This window comes from Gossypium raimondii, chromosome 10 (genome assembly GCF_025698545.1).
Source record: "Gossypium raimondii isolate GPD5lz chromosome 10, ASM2569854v1, whole genome shotgun sequence".
Classification (NCBI taxonomy): domain Eukaryota; kingdom Viridiplantae; phylum Streptophyta; class Magnoliopsida; order Malvales; family Malvaceae; genus Gossypium; species Gossypium raimondii.
Genome location: NC_068574.1, coordinates 7,207,875 through 7,223,010, shown reverse-complemented (window position 1 = coordinate 7,223,010; position 15,136 = coordinate 7,207,875).

The window sequence follows — 15,136 nt, the reverse complement described above, 5'->3', positions numbered from 1 at the left end:
ATTGCATGAATTTTATTTTCCGAGCCTAGGGATGAAATTGGAATTAATTAAAAGTATAGGGGCAAAATGGTACTTTTGTCTAAAATGTGAATTTGATTGAATTGAATATGAATTTCATTAAATTGAGTTAAATTTACTTGTATAGATCTGAATAGACCTAGTACGAAATTGGATCGGGGAAAACAAAAAGTATCAGCTTAGTAGATTCTCGTATACGAACAAATGTCGAAGTAAGTTCGTGTAACTAAATTGTGGAAATTTACATGTTTGAATGAAATGTTGTATATGTGAGTTGTATAATTGATATGTTTATGAAATTAATTATAAATCCGATAATGCGTGATAAATATGAAATCTCGTTTGAATACATGAAAATCGATTGGATACAGGGCTCCCGTATTGGTTGTGGTCTTACATATGTTGCAGACACACCATAGGTTGAAAGAGCGTCCCGTTATTAGCTCTCATGAGCTTCCTATTACATGGTTCTTGTGAGCTTCCCGTTATAGCTCTTCGGGCATCTCGATTGGTTGTGATCCTACATGTGTTGTGGACACAACTAGCTCTTACGAGCTTCCCGATTATAGGCTCTTCGTGAGCTTTTTGTTAATTGTCACTTCTGAGCTTCCCTGATATGGATCGCTTGAATTTCACGATATATGGCGATCCGGAGCTTCCCGATAAATAGCTCTTCGAAGCTACCCGTTATTGGCTCGTTTGAGGGTCTTGAATATTACTCTTATGAGCTTTCAGTTTTAGCCCGGATAAGCTTCCCATTTATGTGCTTTTATAAGCACTCTTGAATATGAATTAACGAATTTTATCGTATTGTACACTTTGTGTGTACTGTCCATGTATCCATCAATATTTCAAATGATTCAACGGGTAATGTTCCGGTAAAAGATAATATGAATTCAAGATGAAATACTATGAGAATACTTGTTATGCAAAAAAATGATATGTACAAGTTCCTTGGAAACTTGAAATAATAAACACATGTATGTGGAAATGAGACATTAATGAGCTCATTTATATTTCTTGGTATTAATATGAACTATGTAACTAACATGTTTGGTGAGGATGTTTGTGTGTTTAGGTTATTGATTACATTGAATTGGATGTACTATCTATGTTATTTTAAATGAATATGAATGGTAAGTTAAATTTCGTTATACGAACTTACTAAGCATTAAATGCTTACTCGATTTTTTCCTTTCTTTGTTTTATAGCACTCAGAAGCTCGTGAAGGTTGGAACTTGGTCGGAGATACATCACACTATCCCTTGGACTTCTCGGTATATAAAGCAAGCTAACCTTTGGTATAATGACATGTATAAGCTAAGTTAGGCATAATGATGAAATATTTTGGTTGTAACTAGCCATTGGAATGGCTAGTGTAAGACATATTTTGATGCAATTATATAAGCCTTATTAAGTTTGATGTGTGATAAAATGGTGATATGATGGGAAATATACAAACCTATTGTTGAATGGTTTTGAATTAGCATAATTGGTAAAGCGTGCCTATAAGCATAAATGTGTCTTTGGTAAGTTTAAACACTTGAACATATGAGATAATATGTCAAGCATAAAAATTGGTATTGACATTGATTTGAAGGTTATGAATTGGCTTGTGAATGTGCTTGGATGATGTTGTAGGTGAAAGGCAAATTGGGTGAGAAAAGTGGCCTGAAAATGACCTATTTTTCGTCTACATGGGCAGAGACACAGACGTGTGTCTTAGCCGTGTGTGACACATAGCCATGCGCACGGGCATGTAATTTGGTCGTGTGTCCCCTGCACCTAATTTTCAAAAATTAAATTGTCTACACGGCCTAGCACATGGGCGTGTGGCTAGCCGTGTGACCCAAGTTAGAGAGTTACACGGGTATGGACATGGGTTGGGACATGGTCGTGTGCCTCACATCGAATACACACACGACCTGGCCACATGGGCGTGTGTCCCCTACATCAAATAAAAATTTTAAAATTTCGCAAAAATTTTTCTAAGTTCCTAGTTTAGTCCCAACTTGATTCTAACGTATATTTTGGGCCTCGATGCCCATTCAAGGGACAATATGATTGAAAATGTTTGGTTTTGGGTATGAATAGTAAATAACATGAATTAACTTTATTTGTTTCGTAAACTCTAGTAATGCTCCGTAACCCTATTCCGACGACGGATATGGGCTAGGGGTATTACATTTATTGGTATCAGAGCTACGATTTAACCGATTCTTAGACTAATGTAGCAATTACGAGTTTAGCTATACATTCCATTATATAATTTGTGATAGTGTGATATCTTCTGACCATTTTAAACATGTTTTTCATATCATAATGTCGTCCAACCGAGCTAAATCCGAGGAAGCTAAGAACAATGCTTAAGTTTCAGTTCAAAGAGTTGCATCAAGTAGTAGAAGACCCGTAGCTGAGGGCCGAGGGAGGAGGCTAAAGAAGCCTTCTTTCTAATGATGAATGAATGGTTCACTGAATTCTTGAGAATAAATCCCGCTGTACAACAACCTCCCTCTCCTGTTCCTCAACTGTTTAATGATATGCCACAAGGTACAGAGCCTGTTAGATCTGGTAAGCCTCCGGTAGATAAAATCCGTAAATATGGGGCAGAAGAATTTAGGGCTACTGTTGAAGATGATCCGGAAAGGGCTGAATTTTGGCTAGAAAACACTATCAGAGTTCTGGATGAATTGTCATGCACACTTGACGAATGTTTGAAATGTGTTGTATCTCTGCTAAAAGACTCAGCTTTCCAGTGGTGGAATACCCTAACTTCTGTTGTACCGAGGGAAAGTGTTACATGGGAATTTTTCCAAACAGAATTCAAAAAGAAATAGATTAGTCAGAGATTTCTTGACTAGAAAAGGAAAGAATTTTTAGAGCTCAAACAGTGGAACATGACTGTATTTGAGTACGAATGGGAATTTGTTCGATTAAGTAAATACGCTAAAGAATGTATCCCGACCGAGGTTGCTATGTGTAAACGTTTTGAAGAAGGATTGAATGAAGACATCAAGCTATTGGTTGGGATTTTAGAACTAAAAAATTTTGTGGTACTGGTTGATCGGGCACATAAAGCCGAAGAGTTAAGTAAAAAAAAGAGACAGGCAAAGATGGAAGCCCGAATTTCCAGTAAAAGATTTATGGGAAAGTCACAATAGTCGGTTTCAAAGAAATTAAAGAAATATCATGATTGTTCTACCACATCTGTGGGGTATTCTGGGAGAGATCGAGACACTCAACGCTCTAATCCGAGACCTCCAGCCCTATCTATAACAAGTGCAGGAAGTGTTTGAAATCCTAAACCCAGATGTAAACATTGTAATAAATTGCATTTCAGAGAGTGCCATATGAGAAGTGGAGCATGCTTTAGATGTGGTTCTCTTGACCATTATCTCAGAGAATGTCTGGAAAAGCCTGAAAAGGAAATTGTTCAGACTTCAAAGCTGAGTAACCCTGCCTTGAGAGGTGGACCACCCTGTCACCCTGGCAATATCAATGGTAGCCAAGGAATGACAAAAGTTAAATCTGAAGAACGAGTACCGGTAAGGACATACGCTATTCGTGCGCGTGAGGATGCCTCTGCACCCGACGTAATTACTAGTACTATTTCTCTTCTTAATACTGATATTACTGATTTGATTGATCCTGGTTCAACACATTCATATGTATGCACGAATTTAGTATCTATTAAAAATTTACCTGTCGAGTCCACTGAATTCGTGGTTAAAGTTTCGAACCCCTTAGGCCAATATGTGATGGTAGATAAAATTTGTAAAAATTATTTGTTAATGGTACAAGATCATTGTTTCTCGGCTAATTTGATGTTACTGTCATTTGATGAATTTGATGTGATTTTGGGCATTGATTGGTTAATTCAGCATGATGCCGTGGTAAATTGTAAGCAAAAGTGTATTGTGTTAAAATGTCATAATGGTGAGTTGTTCCATATTGAATCTGATAAACTGGATAGGTTGTCTAATGTGATATCAGCCGTGTCAGCATAGAAATATATCACGAAAGGGTATGATATCTACCTTGCGTATGTATTGGACACTAAAGTATTCAAATCGAAGATTAAGTCAGTGTCAGTCGTTTGTGAATTTCCTGACATGTTTCCGGAGGAATTACCCGGATTACCACCGGTCAAAGAGGTGTAATTTTCTATAGATCTTGTCCCGGGAATAACACCGATATCTATAGCACCCTACAGAATGGCTCTAACAGAGTTAAAAAATTAAAAGCACAGTTACAAGAATTGACTGAGAAAGGTTTTGCTCGACCTAGTTTTTCACCTTGGGGTGCGCCGGTTTTGTTTGTTAAAAAAAAAGATGGATCTTTGAGATTATGTATTGATTATCGGTAACTCAACAAAGTCACAATAAAGAACAAGTACCCATTGCCTCGTATTGATAACTTGTTTGATCAGTTAAAAGGTGACACTGTATTTTCAAAGATTGATCTTCGTTCCGGTTACCATCAGCTACGGATGAAAGAGTCAGATGTGCCAAAGGCAGCCTTCAGAACCAGGTATGGGCATTATGAGTTTCTTGTGATACCGTTCGGCTTGACAAATGCACCTGCAGTATTTATGGATTTAATGAATAGAATTTTTAAACCGTATCTGGATAGATTTGTGGTGGTATTTATTGATGATATTTTGGTATATTTCCGAGATGAAAATGAACATGCTGACCAACTAAGAATTGTACTGCAAACTCTGCGTGAGAAACAATTGTAGGCCAAATTTAGTAAATGTGAATTTTGGCTTCGGAAAGTTGGTTTTCTCGGGCATATAGTATCTGCTGAAGGCATCAGAGTGGACCCGAATAAAATTTTAGCAATTGTTAACTGGAAACCACCGAAAGTTGTGTATGAAGTTAGAAGTTTTTTGGGACTAGCTGGATATTATCGGAGATTTGTAAAAGGATTCTCTATGATAGCTTCTCCGATGACTCGTTTGTTGCAGAAAGATTTGAAATTTGAATGGACTGATAAATGCTAGTAGAGTTTTGACAGATTGAAAACTTTGTTGACTGAAGCACCCGTGTTAGTTTAACCTGAATCGGGTAAAGAATTTGTAATTCACAGTGACGCGTCATTGAATGGTTTAGGCTGTGTCTTGATGCAAAAAGATAAAGTAATAGCCTATGCTTCTAGACAGCTAAAACCACATGAAAAGAACTACTCGATACATGATCTAGAATTGGCAGCCATTGTGTTTGCATTAAAAATTTGGTGACACTATCTGTTTGGTGAAAAATGACACATATTCACTGATCATAAAATTTTGAAGTATCTGATATCGCAAAAAGACTTGAATTTGAGAAAGCGCAGATGACTTGGGTTATTAAAATATTATGACTTGGTTATTGATTATCATCTGGGAAAAACCAATATGGTTGTTGATGCTCTGTAACAGCCCAATTTTCAGTGGTGTCAGAAACAGTAGTTCGAGACCACTAAATCTAACGAGTGATTTTAGAAAGATTTGTAAAATAGTGATTTGAGTTTAGAAGGAATTATTAGGTTAATTGGTTTTGAAACGGGGTATCGAGACCTCAATTTTATAAATCAAGCCATAAATATTTTATAAATATATAAAAATATTTACGTAGTGTCATTAAGTTAGTATTAAAGTTTCGCCAGAAAATGTTAACGTTGTGATAGTTAATTAAATAAGAATAACTAAATTAAAAAAGGTGCAAAACTTGCTAATTAAAGAAATAGTGATTAAATAGCTTAAGTGATGAATAAGGAAGAACCAAAAAGGAAATTAGACACTTATTGAAGGTTGAAACGGCATGTGTAGAGAAAAATCTTGAAATTGGATGAATTAGGGGCAAAATGGTCATTTGGGTATTAAGGTAAAAGTTAAAAAATGACTAAATTGAAAATCTAGACATTTCTTCATCAATCTTCAGCCAAAAACAACATAGAAGAGATCAAAAGTTGGTTTTTCATATTTTTACACCATGTGAGTTGAATTCTTGCTCGTTTCTTGAAATTTTTGTGTTTTTAATACTTTTACAACTAGGTCTAATTATCTATTTCATTAGTTTTTGATTTTATGAGTAATTTTGAAAGTTACCGTTGATGAGTTCTGGATGTTTGTGATGAATTAATATGGATTTAGGGCTTTAATTTTGTTATATGATGATTTTATAAAGTGAATTTGATAGATATTGATTTTAAGACTAAATTGTGAAGAATTTAAGAATTAGGGTTTGCTATTATATTTTATGTATCAAAGGCGTAAGATAGCCTAGAATCTCGATTATAGAGGACTAAATTACAAAAGCTGTAAAAGTTAGGGTAAATTGTGTAATTTTAAAATTTGTAAGGTCCTGATTATAAAGTGAATTAAAACTAAAATATATGCTAATGCATGAATAATTTTATATTTTAGATTAAGAGCCCGTAGATCAACGAAGAAAAAGGGAAATTAACAAAATAATCCTTGAACTACTACAAACTTACAACTTAACCCAGGTAAGTTCGTAGGGTTAAAATTTAATGTTAAATGTTAAACTGATGATTGGTATTATGTAATTATTCATATCATTTGTTTAAAATAAAATTGTTGTTAAAGTTATAAAAATTGAATTGAATGTTCGAGGCGAAAGGAATGCAAGATTGAGTACATTTATTCTATGCAGGAGGAATTGACGGCAAATTACCAAAGTAAACCAAGGTTCAGCATTTGTTACTAACTTCCGTGTTTGCATTCAGTTTAGCTCTTATGAGCTTCAGTTAACTCATATGAGTTTTAGTTTAACCCTTCTGGGTTTCAGTTTAGCTCTTTTGAGCTTAAGTTTAACCCTTATGGGTTTCCGTTCAGCTCTTATGAGCTTCCGTTTAACCCTTACGGGTTCCCATTTAGCATTTATGTGCTTCTATGCAACCTTCGGGATTCTATATACGATGTACTCATATCCGTAAGACGTTCTAAAATTTGACAAAGGCTGGTAAGTGACATATGGAGTATTATTGGAAAACTTAATGATATTATCGATTTTGAGATGAAATAAGTGAAATCATCAATTGAAATTGTGATTGACAGGAAATGTGTAATGAACGATTTAGTTAATTGCATCATTTTAGTATGTTCGGTAAGATTTAAGTTTAAAGCCAACAAACTTACTAAGCTACATTTAGCTTACTTGTATTGTTTAATGTTCTTTGTAGATTTTTGAGTAGTCGAGAGGTCGGATCAACGCATCGAACTACACTATCCAAATTGTCGGTAGATTTTGCTAAACATATTATGTTTTATATGGCATGTATAGGAATTTAAATGGCTGTGTAAACATTAAAATTACATTTAGGCTATGTTTCATATTAACTTATATATGTATAGTTTGTCATGTTTAGTATACGTGTTGGTATGGGTAATGAATGAAATGGGTATAGCATGTTAATATAGTAGTTGCATGTGTGAATTAATTTATGTTCTAGTTTAGATTGTTAGAGTATATGTGATAATATGACCATAATAATGATAGGATTGGTTGTTTTGAAGATTTTGTTATGGCCTATATGTATGAAATTTCAGATGTGTTAGTTGGAGTCAAGAATGGGTGAGAAAAGAGGCCATAAAATGACCTATTTTCGTCCATACGAGTAGAGAAACGGGCGTGTATCTCAGCCGTGTATGACATGCGGCCTAGAAAATGGGCATGTGGTCTGGCCGTGTGTCCCTTGCACCTTGAAATTCGAAAACAGAATACCCAGGTTTTTACACACGGCCTCGCACATGGGCGTGTGGATCATCGTGTGACCCAAGTCAGAGAGTTACACAAGTATGGACACGGGCTGGAACACGACCATGTGCCTCACATCGAATGCTTACACGCTGGCCAGACGGGCGTGTGTCCCCTGCTCATTTGTTGCAAAAAGATGTGAAATTTGAATGGACTGATAAATGCCGACAGAGTTTTGATTGATTGAAAACTTTGTTGACTGAAGTAACCATGTTAGTTCAACCTGAATCGGGTAAAGAATTTGTAATTTATAGTAACACATCATTGAATGGTTTAGGCTATGTCTTCATGCAAAAAGGTAAAGTAATATCCTATACTTCTAGAAAGCTAAAACCACATGAAAAGAACTACCCGATACATGATCTAGAATTGGCAGCCATTGTGTTTGCATTGAAAATTTGGCGACACTATCTGTTTGGTGAGAAATATCACATATTCACCGATCAGAAAAGTTTGAAGTATCTGATATTGCAAAAATACTTGAATCTAAGACAGCGCAGATGGCTTGAGCTATTAAAAGATTATGACCTGGTTATTGATTATCAACCAGGAAAAACCAATGTGGTTGTTGATGCTCTGTAATAGCCCAATTTTCAATGGTGTCGGAAACAAAGGTTCGAGACCACTAAATCTGACGAGTGAGTTTGAAAATTGTTATTATTTAGTAATTATGATTTAAATGTGATTTTAGAAAGATTTGTGAAATAGTGATTTGAGTTTAGAAGGAATTATTAGGTTAATTGGTTTTGAAACGGGGTATCGAGACCTCAATTTTATAAATCAAACTGTAAATATTTTTATAAATATTTAAAAATATTTACGGAGTGTCATTAAGTTAATATGTGTCTTTGGTAAGTTTAAACACTTGAACATATGAGATAATATGTCATGCATAAAACTTGGTATTGACACTGATTTAAAAGTTATGAATTGGCTTGTGAATGTGCTTGGATGATGTTGTAGGTGAAAGGTAAATTGTGAATGTGTTTGTGAAAGTGGCCTGAAAATAGCCTATTTTTCGTCCATACGGGCAGAGACATGGGAGTGTGTCTTAGTCGTGTGTGACATACGGCCATGCGTACAAGCGTGTAGTTTGGTCATCTATCCACTGCACCTAATTTTTGAAAATTAAATTGTCCACACGGCCTAGTACACGGGCGTGTGGCTGGCCGTGTGACCCAAGTTAAAGAGTTACACAGGTATGGACATGGGCTGGGACATGGCCGTGTGCCTCACATTGAATGCATACACGGCCTGGGACACGGGCATGTCACTTGGCCGTGTGAGGCATACGGCCTGGCCACATGGGCGTGTGTCCTCTGCATCTATTAAAATTTTTAAAATTTCACAAAAAAATTTTAAGTTCTTGGTTTAGTCCCGACTTGAGTCTAACGCATATTTTGGGCCTTAAGGGCCCATTCAAGGGACGATATGATTGAAAATGTTTGGTTTTGGGTATGAATAGTAAATAACATGAATTAACTGTATTTGTTTCGTAAACTCTGGTAATGCTTCGTAACCCTGTTCCAACGATGGATATGGGCTAAGGGTGTTACATCAATGATATCCTATAAGGGTAACACACTTATGACAAGGTCACTGGACAAGCACTGAGTAGTTACTTTCGTAATGGTATGTCATTGGAGAGAGCTTAGTCACGATACTATAGTGGAATAACTTCATGACTAAATGAGTTTATAATTAATAGGCGAAAAGTTGAAACTTAATTATAAATCATTTGAGTCTCAACTACATATGTCCAATCGGTCTCTCTGTTAGCTCGTTGAAACTATAAATGAATTACGTGTTTGAATAGAAATGAACAGAATGAATAGGAAATGGGAAATATTTAGGAATGATTATGATTTTCTCTAAAATGGAATCATTTGGAAATGAATGTAGGTTTTCAAAAGTAGAAATGGAAATGGAAATGATCCATTTGCAATCCTATATGGATTACTTAAAAAATGGTCAGAAAATTGTGTTTGTGTTTTTGGTCTATTTTGATGCTCGAAAATTAAAACAAACCATTCAGTCATAGTGAACATGTTGAGTTGTGAAATATTAAACATATTTTCTCGAAATTTTACCAGGGGCAAAATCGTTAAAATTTTGCCATAAATATAAACTCATTAAGAGTAAGAAACTCAACATCACATATCGATGGTAAAATTTTACCTTCTAAACCTTGAGATATGAATTCATTAAGAGTAAGAACTCAACCTTATGCATGCACATCGTTTACCATAGGGGTAGGTAGAATGTACACTATGAGTATTTCCATGGTTTTGTTTGACCACATTGAACTTAGAAAACTAAGACCACATTGAACTTAGAAAACTAAGTTGGGTATCCACCATGAATTTTTCAACCACTGGGCTTACGACCTATCCCCATCGATGAATCGAGAACCATTTTTCTACTTAACACTTTGGTTGGTGGATTAGCTAGGTTCCTTTCAAACATTGTGTACTCCAAAGCAAGTACTTCATTTTTTATTAAATGTCTCACATATTCATGCCTTATTCGAATATGACTTTTCTCACCATTGTAAGCTTAACTCTTAGCAATGCAAATTACAACTTGTGAGTCACATAATAGAGATATGGGAGGTGTCAATTTGTTTCATAAATGAATCTTTGCAAGTAGATTCCTGAGCCACTTAGCCTCTTTCTCGACTAAGTCCAGAGCTATAAACTTTGATTCTAACGTGGAGTGAGCAATACACGTTTATTTAGTAGACATCCAAGAAATAGCTGTTACACCAAAGTAAAGAATATCCACTTGTAGAGCTAACTTCATCATTATTAGTTACCCAGTTTGCATCACAATATCCCTCTAGGACTATAGGGTATTTGACAAATTCCAACTTCCAAGTTATAGTACCTTTAAAGTATTTAAGCAAACGCTTTAAAGCATTTCAATGCTCATTGTTAGGATTATGGGTATATCTACTTAGTCTACTGACTACATAAGCAATATCAAGCCGAGTGTAGTTCATCAAGAACATAAGGCTTCTAATAATTGTGGCATGCTCTGATTGAGAAACATCATTTCCTTTATTCTTTATCAATTGTATGCTAGAATCAAAAGGAGTCTTTATAGGGATTATATTAAAGCTATTAAACTTCTTTAACACTTTCTCTATATAGTGAGATTGGTTTAAAGCAAATCCCTTTTCTAATTTAGTAACCTTAACCTCTAAGATTACATCTATCTCTCCCAAATTAATCATATCAAACTTGGTAGATAAGAAATTTTTGGTTTTGTTAATGACTTTTATATTAGTGTTGAAAATTACCATGTTATCCACATGCAGGCTTATGATGACACAATCGGAACCAAACATCTTAGAATACACACATACATCTGCACCATTAACAATAAAACCAAGGCTAATAATAGTCTTATGAAATTTATCATGCCATTATTTTGGAGCTTGTTTGAGACTATACAAATATTTTTTAAGTCTGCAAACTTTATCTTCCATACTAAGTGCCACAAATCCTGGAGGTTGTTTCATGTAGATCTCCTCGTCCAAATCACCATTCAAGAAAGTTGTCTTTACATCCATCTGATGTACCAGCAAATTGTGAATGGAAGCTAAAGCAAACAAAACATGAATGGTTGAGATCTTAGTCACAGGAGAGTATGTATCAAAATAATCTACTCCAAATTTTTGAATAAACCCTTTTACAACTACTTTTACCTTATACCTCTGTGTTGACCCATCTAGTCTAAGTTTCTTTCTAAAGATCCATTTATTTCTAATAGGTCTAAAACCTTTAGGCAAGTCTATTAGTTCCCAAGTGTGATTAGACATAATAGACTCTAACTCATTATTAATTGCATCTCCCCAAAAACTAGCATCTATTGATTTTATGGATTCATCATAGGTTTTTGGATTCTCATCTATAAAAAAATGCATGAGCAATAGACTCACTTATCAAGTCTAAACCACTAGTCACAGTTACAAAGAAAGTAAGGAAATCAGGTCCGAAACTAGTGGCAGTGCTTCGTCTTTTACTCATCTTAAGTTAAATATCATTTTTAATAACATCTCTATTATGTGTACTAGAGGAACAAATATACTCGTCTAACTGTATATCAATTATTATACTAGATTTCTTTAAAGGAAAAACATTTTCAAAAAATACAACATCTACATATGGAATGATCATGCAAAGACATGAATCTATATACAACACTATTTAGTGCATACCCAACAAACACAACATCAATATTTTTAGATTCGATAATGCTCTTTTTAAAAGCAGACAAGCCTACTTTTTCTAAGCACCCCCACACTTTCAAGTATTGCATATTAGGGGCATAACATTTCCACAATTCATATGGGGTACAGTCTAATTCTTATGTGACACTCTATCAAGAATATGGTTTGCAGAAAATAAGAATATGGTTTGCAGAAAGTATAGTCTTCCCCACATACTGTTAAGTAAATCAGAATTTAGTAATAAAGCATTTATCATTTCTTGAGACCTAATTTGAGTCTCTTTGTACGTAATTACAATGTGTGAATCATTTGAAGTAAAATTATGCAAAAAAAAAAAAAAAAACAATAACTACTTTTTAAAATTATTCTCCGTGTTCAAATTATATTTAATGAAGATAATTTTTTTTGAATTTGCGGTTATAATTTTCAACAATATTATTTTAACATTCGATTTTTCTGTAAAAAGTATAATATAATATAGTATTGCACCGCCGATACTTCTCTTTTCTAATTAATGCGCATGTTGTTGAAATTATTACGAGCTTTTGCATTGTCTGGGGTTGTGCTTTACAGTAGAGGGAAATATAATCGAATGTGGCTTCAATGGACCAAAGCCATGTTGTTGGTAAGTGTCAAAGGCATCATGTGGATCTGGTTGCCAGAGAAGGCGAATGAAGGATGCCTCAGCTTATGATATGTACCTTTTTACCAATAAAATAATTTAACACGGAGATTAAGTTTTGGGCACGCCATTGATTTAATCATTTCCTTAATCTATTTTTGTAGGGACCCAGTGAATTGAAAACAAACATTTTCTTGTTTGTTTTCAGGCAAAGCTCAAGCTGACAAGCAGAAGCCTCCTTCTCAAAGAATGCCAATTGGAGCCACACTTGAAGATATTGAATTCTGGATTCAGGTAACAAATCTACCAATCCAAATGATTTCTACTGTGAATGCAATTCCTATTGCCATTGGTTTCATGTTTCCACAGCTCTATTCAAATTGACTTTGAGAATCTGAATTATGTAAAATGGGGAGGGATTATGAGAATCGTGGTGGCTATCTTGGTGGATGAACCATTGAAATAGGATTTAAGCTCAAATGAAAAAAAATCCACCATGCGATGTGACAATTGTAGGAAATTAATTTTAATTTTTTAAAATATAATTTTAATCAGACTTCAATTTTCCAATTAATGAATTTTTTTAATAATTTTTTTTGTTGTTATTGAACTCATCAACACTTGAAGAGTGGGCTCTACTCTAAAACACAATTTTAAGATAAATCCAAGATGACCCTAAAAGAGTTGTATAATTCTCTATAGAAACTAACAAAACATCCTAAAATTAATTAAATCTTAAATTATAATTGTTATATGTAATTTCACTCAAATTTAAAAAAAATCAAAAGTCAAGAAAAATAAAAATTATTTAAGTAAAAAAAAACTCAAATAAATTATCATTAATTTTTTTCAGAGTAGTCCCAAACTATTTTAATAGCTAATATAACTAACCATGGTTGTATATTCATAGAGGAAAAATATGCAATAGTCTAATTTAAATTGAAAGTCATAAAACAATGAAACTAAAGGAGCTTCAGTCTTATAAAGGAGGCTCAAGGGAGTGGTAAACGATTACTTAGGGCTAAGTAACCCCTGTGGAAGATTTTCCCTCGCTTGAGTAGCAAGCAATCCACTACTTTTAATTGAGCTACTTTATTTTGATTTGGATAAAAAAGTAATTTCAATAACTAATTAAAAAAGATATTCAAAATTAAAATTAATTAATATAATTAGATAGTGTACACCACTTAATTCTATTTTCGTCAAAAGCATTAGTTTTATCGTTTTAGAATTTATGTGTAAATTTATTTAATTATAGAAACCAAGTAAAGTTAACTTCAATAAACAATTAATTTAATTTTCACTTTATACTCGATTATTTAATTTATTCCTCCAGTTAAATGATAATTTAAAAAATCTAAATTAACCTTAGCTCATCTCTTGCTATTTTGAGAAAACACAATTATTATTATTAGTAACTCATGCAATCTATTTCTCTATTTGGTTTATCCACTAGTTACGAGTTTTACATGCAATTCATATAGAGTTGTAATGAACTAGCGAATGATCGATTGTACATATATAATTAGGGCAAAAATAACACGTAATTAAGTTTTGACTCTTCGTCTATGAATTACATAATTATTTAATTATGGAGTCAAACCACTATAAATAACATGGCTAAACTCCTTATTGTATATCATTACAAAAGCTACATGTGCTATTAAGATTTGACCTAATGACATTGTTATATCCATATTACCTTCATATGATATTCATGATCGTTTGAGGTTTAATCCATTCACCTAAGTTGTCACTTTTATCTTAAGGTTTCTATTGCATCTACTATGATGAAAACAATCATTATATGCATCGATAATCATTAAATTATTTATCCTAAACAAATAGCTTGTGGTCATGTTCATTTTCATAAACCATAAAATGCTACCTAGAGGATATAATTTGCTTTTTATTGAGCTATGATTCTACTATCTATATGTGAAACTATGTAATGCAAAGTCATAGATCAAATATGCCAAACTTTTGCTTACTACTTCAAGACACATAAATATTCATTACATCGAAATATACAAGTTATACATACATAACCATTCATTTACTTAAAATTAAGTTGAGTCAACACAAGTAAATTAATACACAAACAAATCTAGGATCAATTCATCCAAGGACTATATCTATGTTTCTATCTTAGGAGTTAATCCAACTTATATATGCAAGACAAACTATATCCTAATTAGTCTTAGGGTAAACTATAAAAATAGTTGCCTTTGTTTGCCTTAGATTGCATTTTAGTCACTTATGTTTCAAATGTTACGTTACCATTTTGTTACGAAGTGGTCACTCTGCTGTTAAGTTACGTTGCCTCCCTAAGGGCAATCCTACGTGACAGTTCAAATGGGTTTTAAATGCCAACTTGGATGTCCAACTGAGACAAGAATAGGTTTTTAATTAAATAAATTTAATTAATTGAAAAGTTTTAACTAATTACACATTGAGCTGGAAAAGAAAAACCATTCGTCCCCTTTTTTCTTTTAGTTT